The sequence below is a fragment of the Eptesicus fuscus genome, chromosome 7, assembly GCF_027574615.1.
Source record: "Eptesicus fuscus isolate TK198812 chromosome 7, DD_ASM_mEF_20220401, whole genome shotgun sequence".
Taxonomy (NCBI): Eukaryota; Metazoa; Chordata; class Mammalia; order Chiroptera; family Vespertilionidae; genus Eptesicus; species Eptesicus fuscus.
In genome coordinates this window covers 74957832-74973118 of record NC_072479.1, presented here as the reverse complement: position 1 = coordinate 74973118, position 15287 = coordinate 74957832, and positions in this window count along the sequence as shown.

The following is a 15287-nucleotide window of genomic DNA, read 5'->3' as shown; positions in this document are numbered from 1 at the left end:
AGATACTGGACAGTCAGATGGTCAGCCAGTCGCTTAGGCTTTTATATATTTTTACTAATACCTAGCTAATCTCATTTTTCACTTTACCCATCTTCTACCTCCAAACTGTGCTCAGCCATGCTAAGCTAATTGCAATTTCATTGTTCAACACCTCCATATCACTCCTCTATTTGAAGAATCTGTCCTAAATATCTTGCTATCTCCCCTACCCTTGTTCCTACCCTTATACTTCAGAATCTACCAAGCCAATGTGACAATACTTCAATGAAGCCATTGTATCTCATCCAGAGCAAATTAATTAATTCCTCCTTTTAGCCCTATAACACTTCTGACCAGCAATTTACAATAGGTATTGAACATAGCACTGTGAGTCATAATATACAGGGGTGGGCAAAAGTAGGTTTATAGTTGTGCATACATGAAACACAGAATTTATTCTTATATTATTATCTACACTAATAAAAGAGTAAGATGCAAATTGACCGTACCTTCGCGATGCCCACCAGCCAATCAGGAGTGAGTATGCAAATTAACCCAACAAAGATTGTGGATTAATTTGCATATGTAGGCGCTGAGCGGCTGGGGGTGGGGCGGGACACTTGCATTGTCGCCATGGCGACAACGCAGGCATTCCGCACCGCCCCGCCCCAGCCGCTCTGGGCCTCTGGGCAGTGTGGGAAGGCGGGAAGGCGGCTCTGGCTGGAGCCAAGTCGGTGCCGGCAGCCGGGGGAAGGAAGACCCATTCTTGCACGAATCTTCATGCATCGGGGCTCTAGTTTATTAATAGTTGTATTGTTTTCCATATAAACAACTGTAAGGTAAACCCACTTTTGCCCAACCCTGTATTTACACATTTTATCATAGCAAATCTTGCCATCATCTACTTTCCTGACTTTTTCATCTAAATGTAAGTTTCTTAAGAATAAGTTCCATGATTTGGTAATGAAATTCCTGTGACAATCCCAAAGTCAGGTGTGCAGTATAGTTTTGATGCATGAGTGGATAGATGGATGGATGGATGGATGGATGGATGGATGGATGGATGGATAGATGGATGGATGAATTGATGGATGGATGGATGAATAGGTGAATGCATGGTATAATACAGGGTTTTCAAGCATTCTTATGAATACAGGGGTCAAATAGCTAAGCTAACTGAAAACAAAAAGAAATTATTTAATCTTTCAAGAGACACCATTATAATCCTTGCCCTGCCTGCCTAATGAATTTCCATTCAGGTACATGTCTTCTCAACACATTGGAACTATTTCTAATTTATTGGGATGCTGTACAAATCAAATGAGAAAATATATAGTGCTTTATGAAATGTAAAGAACTACACATATATAAATACTTAAATTGCATAATTTAAAAGATGCTCTCATAAAGCATTTCCCCTCACACTACCTTTCCTGGCATGCTCTCTTTCCTCCACTGCTCATATGGTCAGTGTCACAGCCCCTCTTTGGACCAGGAAACATCCACACATCATTGGCTTCTTAAGGTCACTGAGCATTGGTGACTCAGAAAAGAAGGGGAACAGGTGACTAAGTATTGCCTTTATTCTTTTCCCTGACACAGAGCTAAGCTCTGAGTCCAGCTTTGTAGTCAGGTTCCTTGGGTTCAAATCATAAAGTAAGTTCAAACCCTGAGCAAGTTCAAACTCTCTCTCTCTGTGCCCCGGTTTTCTGGCTATTCCCACTTCCTTACCTCCCATTTTTCTCAATCAAGCTTTAGTCTCCCCAGTTCCATTCTATGGTCATTCTCTGTTGTTACCTCTTTTTTTAATATATATTTTATTGATTTTTTACAGAGAGGAAGGGAGAGGGATAGAGAATTAGAAACATCGATGAGAGAGAAACATTGATCAGCTGCCTCCTGCACACTCCCTACTGGGTATGTGCCCACAACCAAGGTACTTGCCCTTGACCGGAATCGAACCTGGGACCCTTGAGTCCGCAGGCCAACACTCTATCCACTGAGCCAAACCAGTTAGGGCCTCTGTTGTTATCTTATTCAACCTCTCAGCATCAACAAACACAGATCATGTTTTCCTTCCTGAAACACTTCCTTCTGCTAGCTTCCTATGCCTCCACTTACACCTAATTTCCTACCTACTTTACTGGCTACTCCCTTTCAATTTCCTCTGTTGGGTCCTCTCTTTCTATGTAATCTTTAAATTTTGGACTGACCTCGAAATCAGATTTGAACTCTCTCCTTTTTTTCTGTATTGAAGGATATCTCATTCAGTCCCCAAACTTTAAATACCATCTATAAGTTAAAACACTAATAAGTCACAAACTTATATGTCCAACCCTGACTACTCTCCTGGGTGTCAGACTCATATCCTAAAAGGCATGCCAAGCAAAACTCTGGATTTCCCTCATCTCAATCCCCATCAAAAAGAAAAACCCACAAAAACCAATTCTTCCCCCTACTTATCCCTGTCTCAATCATGACACAACCTAACTACTCAAGCTAAAAACTGAGTCATTCTTTATTTCTCTTCCCATCACCCTCACCCCCCCATTCATCCCATTACCTAATAGCTCTACTTCCCAAAGTTCTCTTGCATCAGCCCTGAATATCAAACATTTTTTTAACTTCTACACTAGTATTAAGCCACCATCATCTTTCTTCTGGGCTATTAAATAGTTCTGTAATATATCTCTGTGTTTGTAATTTTGGAAGCCTATAGTCCATTCTATATGGTGATCTATTAAATTATAAATCAGACCATGTCACACTCCTATTCTGACTCCTTTATATAATCCAAAGACCATCCCATTGCCTACCAGGCTTTATAGATGCCAGCTCCCAGCTATGATTTTATTCCCTTATCTAATACTCTCTCCTTCACTCAGATTAGCCTTATTCCTACTTCTCTTAGTTTATTTATATTTTCAGAGTGTTTATGCACACTGTTCCCTTTTTCTAGAATGCTCTTCTCCCAGGTATTTGTCTAACTTTCTGAACTTAAAAAATCACTGCCTCAAAGAAGTCTTCCCTCATTAGTTTTCCGAATATCCATCTTTAATACACTATTCTATTTTATGTTTCTTATGTTACTATTGCCATCTGAAATTATCTTATTTATTTTCTTATTTGCTACCTGTTTCTTTGTCTAAACTTTAAACTCAATCACAACAGTGTCATATTAAACACTTACGGCCTAGAATGCTACCTCACAGAGAGTAGACACTTAAGAATTATTGTTTGAATAACTAGTAGAATAAATAGATGAATGACTGAATTTTGTTATAGTATAAGGGCTGTTGTTGGACTAAACGTGATGATGCATGTAGATTGCTTAGCATATTGCCTACCACATAGTAAGTACTCAAAAATACTAGACCGTAAAGTGAAAAAGTAAGCTCTTATTTTCATAATTAGATTTTTTGTCAAGTAACTCCATAGAAAATGTGGAAATGTAAAGATACAAGTTTCAGAATAAGTAACTTTTGAAATCAGATAAAAGATTATATTGGAAAGGGAGGGTAAAAGCAGCAAAACAGTAATGACAAGATATGGAATTCCTGAAGCACTGGTCTAGGGTAATTCCAGAGTAAAAGGAGTCTGAAACAAGGCACAGGGGACATCCTAAAGAAGCTGGGTTGCTGAAGACCAATTCTTCAAACTTCTTAATTATCCTGACAATCAGTTCTTCATTTCCCATCTCTTTTTAAACAGGCACAACTTAATTATTGATTCAATTCTCCAGCTATGACTTCAAAAAATACCTGTTTTGTTCACAGAGAGCTATTTTTGGTGGTGGGCAAGGGAGAATGGGATGGGGATGCTTAGGAAGAAGTATCTGTCTTTGATGTCATTGAACCCAATGTTTCATTCTTTGAGAGCTTGCTTTTAAAATGTTCTTTCTAGTGTGGCTTGCAACTGGCTTGGCCATATATGCCAGTAAACATGTAATGTTTACTGGCATATATGTTTTCCCACACTTCCCTCAACCATCTTTGAAAATAGCATGGAGCAATCTTGAAGCTGGCAGCTAGCAGTCATGAGAGTCCCATTCAAGCAAAAACTTAGGGGAGTATGAGAAAAGAATATATTTTTCTTATTAATTGCCTTAAAGCAACCACATGGAGTCATGAAGGGGAGAGCTGGGGTTAGTACAGTATAAAGAAGAGCAATGTTTATTCGGGCATTCATTGTGACTATACTTGTCCCAGAAATAATGAAAATGCATTTTACAATCTCTCTATCAAAATTTGAGACATATTAAAGTCCCAGAGGGTTGAGAATGAAATCTCTCCCACTGAACGCCTTCACATATGCCTTCGGCCCACATAGAGAACTGCACTCAAGACTGGATTAGATTTTGTGCAGCTTCAGCAGGTGTGATGCTAAAATGCTGGGAGGTTTAGGCTAGATGCTATCTGAACCCTATAAGTCTGAAAATATTGCAGCAGCACAGTGTTCCAAAAAGTTACTGTGGTGCTAATACAATAGAATTGGAAACGTTGCCCCCAAAGTAATACAAACAGATTCAAGAAAATGTTGCTCTGAAGCTACAACCAAATGGGTTGGAAAAGAAAAACTGTGCAGTGACGAGATCAGTCTTTCGACTCAGATAGATGAGGGTCCAGAACCCAGCTCTGCTGAGTAGTTTTGGAAAGGTGCTGCACCAACACAGTGCCTGGTATCTAGTAGCAACCAGTAAATGTCTGCTGAATGAAAAAAAATGCTTTGAACATCAGTGAACTTACCTATAAAAAAGGGATAAAAATTACATATACTCTACAGGAATATCATGAGCATTAAAGTAGTGTAGATAAGCTATTACACCGTCAAATGCATGCCCAGCATATTATAACCATTATAATGTTCATTTACCCTCCTAGCAATTCTCTACCTGTGATGCCTTCTTCAACTACTGTGTCCCTTAGCATTGCCAGGTCCTGCTACTTGGATTCTTCTATTATATGGTCCAGTGTTTGTGACATATAATATGTCTGTTACTTCCTGGCCTTCATCTCCTCTAATGCTCTACCACCCATCTCTACCTACATCTTATTAAATACTCAGCCAAAGCCATGCTTCCTATGAGAAAGCTTTGAGGACAATGCTTCCCAACCTTGTTCCCCTCCTTTCCCTGCCCCCCCCCCGCCCCCGCTCCCCCGGGCCATAGCAGTTTTCAATTGGGTTTAATGTCCCCCTCTTCTCTATGTCCACATTATAATCCTCCATTATGTTTTCTATTGCCCCCACCAAGGATGTAAACTTCCTGAGTAGTGAGTAGCAAGCTTTGCCTTTGTTATGTTTATGGTCACCAGGTGCATTCCAGTGACCAGCTGGGCTGCACGCCCTCAGCTTATCCCCTCATATTCACTTTCTCCCCATCTCCCACTTGTGTGCCTTGGAAGGCTGAACTGCAGGCTCTCTTGTATTTGGCTGCCATTTGTTAGGCCCATGGGAGGCCACTGCTTGCGATGGAAAGATAAGAAGAGAATAAGGTCTGAAAATAAACCAAGTTGCTGTGAATTGGCTGTATCCCTCTCTTTAAGGCCATGGATCCTCTCAGGAGGCCCATTCCATGCAGCTTTCCTTTCTGGGTTGTGGTAACCTCTTTGGGCCTAGGGATGGTAAAGGCTCCCCACTGTTATTGTGACCCAGTTTTGCTCTACACCTTGTTAGCGTCCTTAACCCAGCCTACATCTTTGCCCTCTTCCCCTTTATTAAACTTGATGCAAATTATCTCAATTAAAGATACTATTTACCTTGCGACATATCAGCACATAGAAGTAACTTATTAGATATTTTGGAAGAAAGGGAGGGAGGGAGGGAAGATTAGCTTCTCTAAGTAAAGTCTTTCCTGAGCTAGATTCTCTAAGCACTTTTTAATATATACATATTTTTACTGATTTCAGAGAAGGGAGAAGGAGAGATAGAAACAATGATGGGAGAGAATCATTGATCTGCTGCTTCCTGCATGCCCCCTCCTGGGGATCAAGCCCTAAATCCAGGCTTATGTCCTGACCAGGAATTGAACTGTGACCTCCTGATTCATGGGAGACCCTCAACTATGAGCCACATTGGCCAGGCTAAGCACTTTAAATATTTAAATATTTGTGATGACTTAGAGTGTATAATTGATCCTTTCATTATTCTTTACCATCTCTAGAAGTTTGATATATGAAAACTATACTGAGAGGACATTGCAAGCTCTGACTCCCAAGAAGGAGAGGGAGAGGAGAAAAAGGAAAGGTTACCCTTAAGAAAGAACTTCTTGTCTTCTGGCCTGAGCGCAAATATAATTCCAGTGCCACCAAGGAGCAGCTCCTGCAGGAATGGAGGGCCCACAAGGGAACTTCTGAGGAAAGGCAGAGCCGAACATGGAGGGTGAAGGGAAAAGAGGGTGTATGCAACAGAAGGAAGGGTTCATGGTACCCAAAGACTCCAATGTCAAGGGACACTGGTAGAAAATGAATTAGCCACAGACCAAAATAAATTAATATAAAAGAGTCGCCATGGTTCCTGCTCAGCTTTTCCGAAGATGATGGATGTTTCTGATATGGCTGCGTGGGAAGAACTGATTTGCAACTCCAAAGCCTCTCATACTGTGAACCCCCTGGAGTCCCTCTGCTCAGGGAGTCCACCTGGCAGGACATTGTCCGGTTCATGGTTTTGGTGTTTCAGGGTCTCAGGCCTCAAGCAAGGAGAGACAGAGTTTGTGTGAAGCCTTGTCATTCTCTTCACCCCAAAGACTGTTGCAACCATTTCAACACCATTTTCTTCCATTTCAGAAGGCAAGTGTTAATGAGTTTGCAATTCAGCCTATCCTTCCAATCCCCCCAAACCTTCTCATTCATGACTTTTTATACATAAAAAGGCAACTGATATTACTAATTAGGAAGGTCAAAGTATATGGCCACATTTTGTTCACAACTGAATTATTTTATTATTGTTTCCTTTCAATCGACATTGACAAAATTATTTCCAAGGCCAATTTTTAACACAATCCTGTGTTTTTTCCAGGCTACATGTCCTTTGAACCTATACTCCTCAGCTGGAACATGCCTGGAATACATGCACAGGCAATATTAAAAGGCCCAACGCCCAGGATCCAAGCGGCATTTGGAATCCCAGCCCGCTGAGAAAGGTTTACGCCTACTTCTCTTGACTAGAAAGCAGCTGAAGGGAAGTTACTCTGAGCAGTAACTGCATGTTTTCCAAAAGCTATCAAAAGTTGCACACAGATGCACTTTACAAAGACCTAGAGCGGTGTTCACACTTCTCGGCAGGTGTGTAAGCCTGTGGCTCTAACAAACCAGGGACAAGAGCCACAGAGATGGCTCAGGTGGTCTTGAACACGTCTCTATTAGATGAATTTAAACATTCCCTCCACATCTGTATGCTTGGCAGCAAGTTGCAAATGTGTTTCTGTCATCTGAGTCCTTCAAGTGCTGCTATCTTCACATAAGCCGTAATGAATCCCACAGTCAAACATTGCATGGTGTGTAATCTTCTGAACACCTGCACTCTTCAAATCCTGCCTTTGACTTACGTGAGAGTGTTTGTCATTTCATTGCTTCATTGGCATTGAATGATACAAACTAGGTGTAATTGTGACCTGGGAAGGATCAACAGGAAAACCAAAAAAAAGGGGGGGGGGGGGGATAAAAATAAATCTCAGTTTACTATGGAGCATTAAGAACCTCCTCAGTATCAGTGTTGAAAGGTCTTCTTTTATTAGTGGAGGAAAATCAGGCTTCCATTTAAATGTTACTTTAACTAGAAAACACTGTTTTGTTACATTAATGTCTGTGCTAATTATTATAATAACGCTGAGTCTGTACCAGTAACAAATCAATTGTAATGAGCTGAACAAAAGGCTCTAGGTAGAATCCTTCCCTATAAATATGCTCCTGTCAGTGCAGTCAAAACCCAGTGCCAACACGCTGCCAGTGTCAGCAAATAACAAATTTTAAAACCGCTATGTCCTTTTAATCTCTTAATTGGTTGTGTATGGAGGAAACCAGATGAAAAGCTACGTCTCGGGCCACCTGGATTTCTGAAGGATAGCTGTACTTAGAGCTGTCTCAAGTTGTCAGTACTTTGTTAAATGGCCAAGTCTGATTACGTGTAAAGATGAAGAGCTCTGAGTGTTATACAAGGGGCCTCAATTTGAATCTTGGAATGTAAACAAAAGGATTTTGTAGAAGCTCCTATAGTTTCTTTTTAATAAATGTGGTTGATTGTCTTGAAAGTCAATCAATCCCCATTTTTAAAATGATATACTTACACACAAAAGAAATAGTTTTCATTCTAAAAGAACTCCACAAACTTTAAGTTGTCTTTAAAAGTCATCTGTGGCCCGGCCAGCATGACTCAGTGGTTGAGAATCAACCTATGAACCAGGAGGTCACGGCTCGATTCCTGGTCAGGGCACATACCTGGGTTATGAGCTCAATCCCCAGTGTGGGGCATGCAGGAGGCAGCCGATAAGTGATTCTCTCTCATCATTGATGTTTCTGTCTCTCTCTCCTTCTCCTTTCCTCTCTGAAATCAATAAAAATATATTTTAAAAGAAAGTCATCTGTGTAGAGAATTAAATTGTTCAAGCTGCTTTCACATGCGTGACTCTTTTTTGTCCTCATAACCCAGGAAGTTGGTAGGATGGGCAATAGTCTGTTTAACAGGTTGAAAAGGTTCAATGATCTCCTGAAAGTCACAATACTAATTAGTAGTTGAACTATTTCTAGAACCCAGGTCTCTATGCACCTTGCTTATCACAATACATTTTCCCCCAGTAGGTTATTTATTGGTCAGGTTATTTGTGTCACTTGAGTGCTGAGGGAACCCTAGGAAAAATTGTTTTATATTTAGGTTGTTGGCATATGTTGCTTATCTATATAAACACATCTTTAGATTCTCTCAGAAATGAACAGAGTTGCTTTTGTCCTACTAACAGAATAACTGATAGGTAATGGAAGAGGGAGAAATATGACTTATCTTTGGGGACCATTGAATATAAGCATCGAAGTATGTCCGTGCATGCGTGTGTGTTTGCACATGTGTGTGTGGAAGAGAGAGAGGGAGATTCTAAAACGATTGCATAACAGCACATTACAGCCCATAATAATATGATGGAGTGCTGTATGTCTCACGATACATGATGAAGCTTCCAGATGCCATAGGTCAATCAAAGTCAGGATGGCTGAAATGTGTGTTAAAGTGTAGGAGTTTAAAATATTATGCCTAACACTGTATAATGCATCATGGAAAAAAATTCTTGTAAGATAAATTAGCTTTACTGTTGAGTATAAAATCTTCCTTTTGGTTATTTATGAAGCTTCATTTTGAAGATTGCCTTCACTGACTAACAAGCAAATCAGAACTTGTCATGTGCAAATCTTGTGAAGATTGCAAGGCCAGTATATAATTAGCCTCAAAAGAGTGTGACCAAATTGGGGTAAAAAATAAAAACACTATGAAAGGGAAATAAGAGGACCAAAAAGAGGTCATGGTGTGGTCCAACCATGGGAACCCTTTAACTTTCAATTTTCCTGACATGGTTTTGTTCAAAGTCTCTAGAAAAAGTGAAATTATGAAACAAATATTTCTATTCTGCTATTCAAAGGGCTGCTATTGTTCGTAGATCAAAGAATCTGGTGATGAAGAGAAGTTTATACAGATCTGAGTATGAAAAATATTCAAATTGGGAACAACAGAAAGAGAGCTGGCAGCAGGAAAAAATAGGGTTGAGGAGGAGGAAAGACCAAAACAGTGGCTGCTCCATCACGAGACCTCAAGGTACAGCTGCTGAATAACTAAGTGAGGCCCAGAGCTTTATTTTCCTCAGACTCTTTCATCGACTTCACCCTTCATCAATGACCTCTGTTCTGTTCCCCTTCTCAGTTATCTTTCTATTCTCAAAATGTGAAGCAAGATTCCAGCACCACACACTACTCTTTGGGTAATCATGTATGTAATGCCCTGAAGTCATTTTTGCATTTTCTGTAAGGCGCATACCACCCTTCCTCACCACAGAGAATCCTGCTTATGAGGTCAGATGCTTCTCACAGATGTCATGTGGGAGAATATTCCCAGCTAATTGCTGCTGTTTAAACCCTCTTCAATGTCAGTCTCTGGAGATGGGATCCTGGTTTCTACAGGGACCCTTACGTAAGTAGGATCTGTTAATGAACCCTGTTGAGATCATCGCCCATCAGGGTGGGGTACAGCAGACCCTGGGTGTGAAGGCTTTGAGGGGGAAAACCCAGGAAGTGGTCAGATGACTCAGTGGTGGCACTCTGTTGAGTCAGACTTGAGAAGTGATACTGTGATGTTTCAATGTGCAATAGTGGACCAAGTTTCAAAAAGGTTTTTTCAGGCCCATTGTCCACAAGGTGTTCACTAGAGCCTGGTACCAGTTCCTTTTTGTGTTTATCTTTTCATTATTTAATCATGGAATTTTTGCCTTCAGAATCACTGTTATATCCCAGCTAGAATATGTATAAAACTTAGCTACTCTATGCAATTAAAGTGGTCCTTGTATTATCCTCATTATCTACAAAGGTGTAATTAGTTCAGAGATATTTATTGAGCACCTAGAATGTGGCAGAAATTCTTCTGATTACTAGTTCACATTGAGGCAGTCTGCAACCCATATTCTGCTGAAAACATTTCAGTTATTATCGTATGCCCTTTTTAATTAAGTTGTTATCAGCTCTCTGAGAAGCATCATTAAACAAATATCTTCATCTTGACACTTGAGTCAAGTTTTTCTGTGTAATTCATACAGAGAAGAGGAGAGCAATGGAGAAAAGCGGGTAGATCCTTACTAATGAAGCATATTGAGCATTTTCCAGAATTGAATAAGCAATAAAGAACTGATAGAATAGGGGTGGTAAGAATAAAAAACCTGTGATACATTCATTCATCCAAATTATATATTGCTAAAACAAAGAGAGCCTTCCCACAGAGCCAATTTTCTCAACATCTGTATTACTTCTTGGTATGAATATAGACATTTTCATCGTCACTGTGTCCAGTAAATCTTTCTGGGAACTAAAATGCTTTTCTAAAATTTTTTCTTTAATAAAAGTATTGTCTCAGTGAAAACAAAAACAACTAGCCCAGAAATCAGAAGGTGAAAACTTTGTGAGTTCCAGTAATGGTCTTAAAAACAAATATTCTGGGCATGATTTTCTTACTCTGTGACAGAGTATAATGGGCTCCCCAGAGAAGTCTACATCCTACTCCCCAGAACCTGAGAACATTTTACTTTAAGTGGCAAAAAGAACTCTGCAAATGGGATTAAGTTAAGCACCTTGAGATGGGGATATAATCTTAAATTATCTGAGTAGGCCTAAAGGAGATGGGATAAGAGAATCAGAGGTTGGAGTGATGTGCTTTGAAATTGGAGGAAGAAGTCATGAACCAAGGCAAGCAAGAGGCCTCCAGAAGCTGGAAAAGGCAACAGATTCTCTCCTGGAGCCTCTAGAAGAAACGCAACCCAGCTGACACCTGGATTTTGCCCCCATAAGACTTATTATTTCAAACCAGACTTTCATAATTGTAAAATAATAAATTTGGGTTGTTTGAAGCCACTGACTTTGTGGTAATTTGTTACCATAGCAATAGGAAATTGTATTAGTATGCGCCATAGCAGAAGTTGAATAATTGATAGCCTTTAATTTCATTCATTTACCAAATATTTCCATGCTAACTAGCACATGTTTGCTGATACTCCAGGATTGAGGATATAAAAGTAAGTGAAATAGGCATGGTTTCTATTCCAGTATGTTTACAATCTAGAAGAAGGTAGAATTCTAATCAAGAAAATGTATTGATTTATCCAATGTGAAAATTAAACCAGTTGTTTGTGTGGGAAACCAAAAAACTGGTTAAATTTTTTTACACATTTTAGAAAGTTAGGTTGGTGTCCCATTATGACTCATTGAATTTTTATGACATAATTAAATTGTATTATAATTGTAATTGTGATTGTCTGCTTGCCAAGTTCTAACTCTGCCTCTGCTTTCTTTTAAACCTAGGGTCAGAGAAATAAATTGAGAAATGTCTTGTGATTCATAACTCTCATGAAGCTATCTCTGTATGCAAAAGATACCTCTAAGCTAAAGGTAGACTAAGTGCAAATAAATCTTGAACAGTCAAAACTTTTGTTACAAAGGAGTTTGAGACATTGATAATTAAATACAAAACAAAAGGGAAGTAGTTTTCATGTCTTTTCCACATGCAAAAAAGAGATATTACAATGGATGGAAACCCATCTTTGCTCAATAAGGCTAATGAAATTTAAGCATCAGACCCCTTCCCTTATATAGCTTACATAAAAGGTCGTTCGTTAAGGCAATCCAATTTATGTAGGGAAAGATATAGGAAAACAGGAGGCTCTAGAAATGTGTTCAGATGGCCATGAGTTTTTGTAAAATTTGAAGAAAATAGATATTAACCAAAGACATTTGGTTACTGTAGCTGTCTCATTCCATTGCAATTTTCTGTCCCACTTTTCTCCATTTGGATGGTGTTGGTGTGGCTATGGGTGTTTCTTGGGTCTGGCAAAGGTGGGGTTGGGTTGTGGATGTGCATTTTTTGGTTCAGCAGATTATATTAATATGGTTCATGGGCACATTCATGTATACTAGTAGTTTGGATCCTGCCAACCATCTCAGAGTAGTGTTGGGTTCCAGGCTTTCTCCTGCTCACTGTGCTCACTCTCCTGGTGTTGGGTCGTGAAGATACAGGGCAGAGGTTCTATTGTGATATGAGTATGTCCCACAATACCCAGCATGTCCACTGGATAATGTGGAAAGGAAAAGACAGCCAAGGTTTGAAATGCATGGAATCAGAAGTTAGTCCAAGAATAATGTTTTAACTTGTATAATTACCAGTAGTAAATTCAGTTCTCCTAGATGTAAAGTCATAATCAGGTTCTCTCCTGTCAAGAATATACTTGATAATGTTGTGTATCCAATTACAAAGGCTCTTCACATTTTCTTTTTTACATGAATTTCCTAAAATAAAATTTGTCAGAATTCCTGTGTTTGTAAGGCACAAACCTATAATGACTCTACTCAAAGTGAGTATGTCTGCTTATAAAGTCACTGATCTATTCTTCATCTCAACTATTAATTTTAAACAAATTAATCAACCATCCTAAGGAAATGACTGACTTAATTTTTGGTTGTTATATGAAAAGGCAATCCAATTTATGTAGGGAAAAATATAGGAAAACAAGAATATGGAATATGTGGAGATGATCAGGTGGTTCATTGAAAAAAATACTTTATGTCTATGGATTTTAGGATATTTGTGATACTTGTCAGCTTCCTGAAGTTTGTCATTTGATTTGACTTCATTTATCATTAAATAAATAAATAAATAAATAAATATCTCCAACTTTGTGTTCATAATTATGTATTTTAAAAAGTGATCCCTCCAAAATGTTGAAGTGTTGGCTCCCACGGTGCCATCCCTTCAGGACAGTAAGTAGGGAAGGAGGAGAGGCGCTTGATCAGGGAAAGCTTGCAGGTGTCCTAATTCAGAGAAGCCAGGCAGGGCTGAAGGAACTGATGTGTTTAAGCTCTAGAGTCAGATGACCTGGGATCAAAGTGCTCATTTTGCCACTTGCTGGTACTGTGGGACCTCAGAGCCAGCCACTTGATTTCACTAAGCTTCAGTTTCCTTATCTGTAAGCATGAGGAAACTGGAAATAAGGAAATATTTTTTACTTCAGATGTTTGTTGCAGGAATCCAAGGACATAATGAATGTAAAGTGCTTAGTACAATGCTGGGCACAGAATAGGTGCTCAATTTATGATAGCTGTTACTCTTTGTAAAAAATACACACAACAAAATCTGCCATTGATCTCAGAGAAATGGTGTAAGGAAGAAATAAGTAGCATCAGAAGAAAAAGAGATTGGACCAGAATTGCAATGTACCTGTGTGGGGGTTAACCTTATGCACTTGGATGTCGAGTGTGATGGTTATTGAATGTATCAATAATTTGAAATATAAAAAAATCCAAATAAATAAGTTTGTATGAAAAGAACTCCAGTTTTTTTATTCTACTGTCGCGCTTTGTAAAATCTGGGGTATTTAAAAAATTAAATCCCGAGTAGAATAAAGGAATCGAGAAAAAAGCAAGCGAGTGCAAAGGGTTAATAGTATCTGAAAATGCTCATCTATTGGTCCCAGGTCACAGGACACAATGTGTGTATGTGTGTACCTGCTGTGGGTAGGTGGAGCAGAGATGGGGAAGGGCCAGGAAGGAGAGCAGCAGCTGGCTGGCATGCCTGGGATGCCAGGCCCTCTATTGCTGTCTAGCTCCTACTGTCCAGCCCCTGCTGCCCCTTTGTTCAAATGTCCTAGACCTCGCCTTGCAGGGTCCTGTCACTGAGGGAGCAGTGATGTGGAAGCTGGCCTGTACTCAGTGCTGTGCTAAGTCCCAAGGCAGGTGCAAACTTCCAGCCGCATTTATTCTGCTCAACCAAGGAAGGCACGACCATCCCATCCTTCAGCTCTGAGTATACTACAACATTCTCAGAGGTATGGGCTTAATAATGCCCTCATGGAGCTGCTACTTGTGTTAAGAAGCAAAGGAGCAGAAGGAAAGATATTAATGGACTGGACAAAGAAGAGGATCTACAACAATAGTGATATTTCCTACTCTTCTTAGGAAAGCGAATAAATACTAACATTTTATCTAATGAGTCTAATAATTTTTCTTTGTCACTAGTTTTACTACTTTGGAGAACATAGGTCATTTGAAGTCCAAAATGCATAATTTTGAGCTGAAAACGGAAAAGTGTTTTTAGTGCTATATTTATGTGTATACATGTATAATGATTAACCACATTCATACAATTGTCTTGTTTAATTCTCCTAACAATCTTCCAGTTGGAATATGCAGGCTCAGTGTCCACTGTTTGTCTATCAGGAAACTAGTGTTCTAAGATGTCAAAGGGAAAAAATGTTAAAAGAGTAGAGGCCAGTGCCCCTGCCTTCCCACACACAACACACATCCACATATGAAAAAATACTTGGACTATGAACACAGCTTTTATGTTTATGACATTAAGTGCATCTTTCTGAAATAATAACTTCATTCCTCCTCTGTATTTCTCTCCAGCTAATGGGTCAGAAGGGCCACATGACGGGGGCAGAAAATACCCTCTGCTCATTCTATACCTGATTTCCAAGAGCCTAGCTCTTAGGAGAATATTGATGATGTGGGCCAACTAGTGAAGAAAACACAAAGGCAAAAAGATTTTCCTTCTAGACTTTGAAACAGTTTCTACTG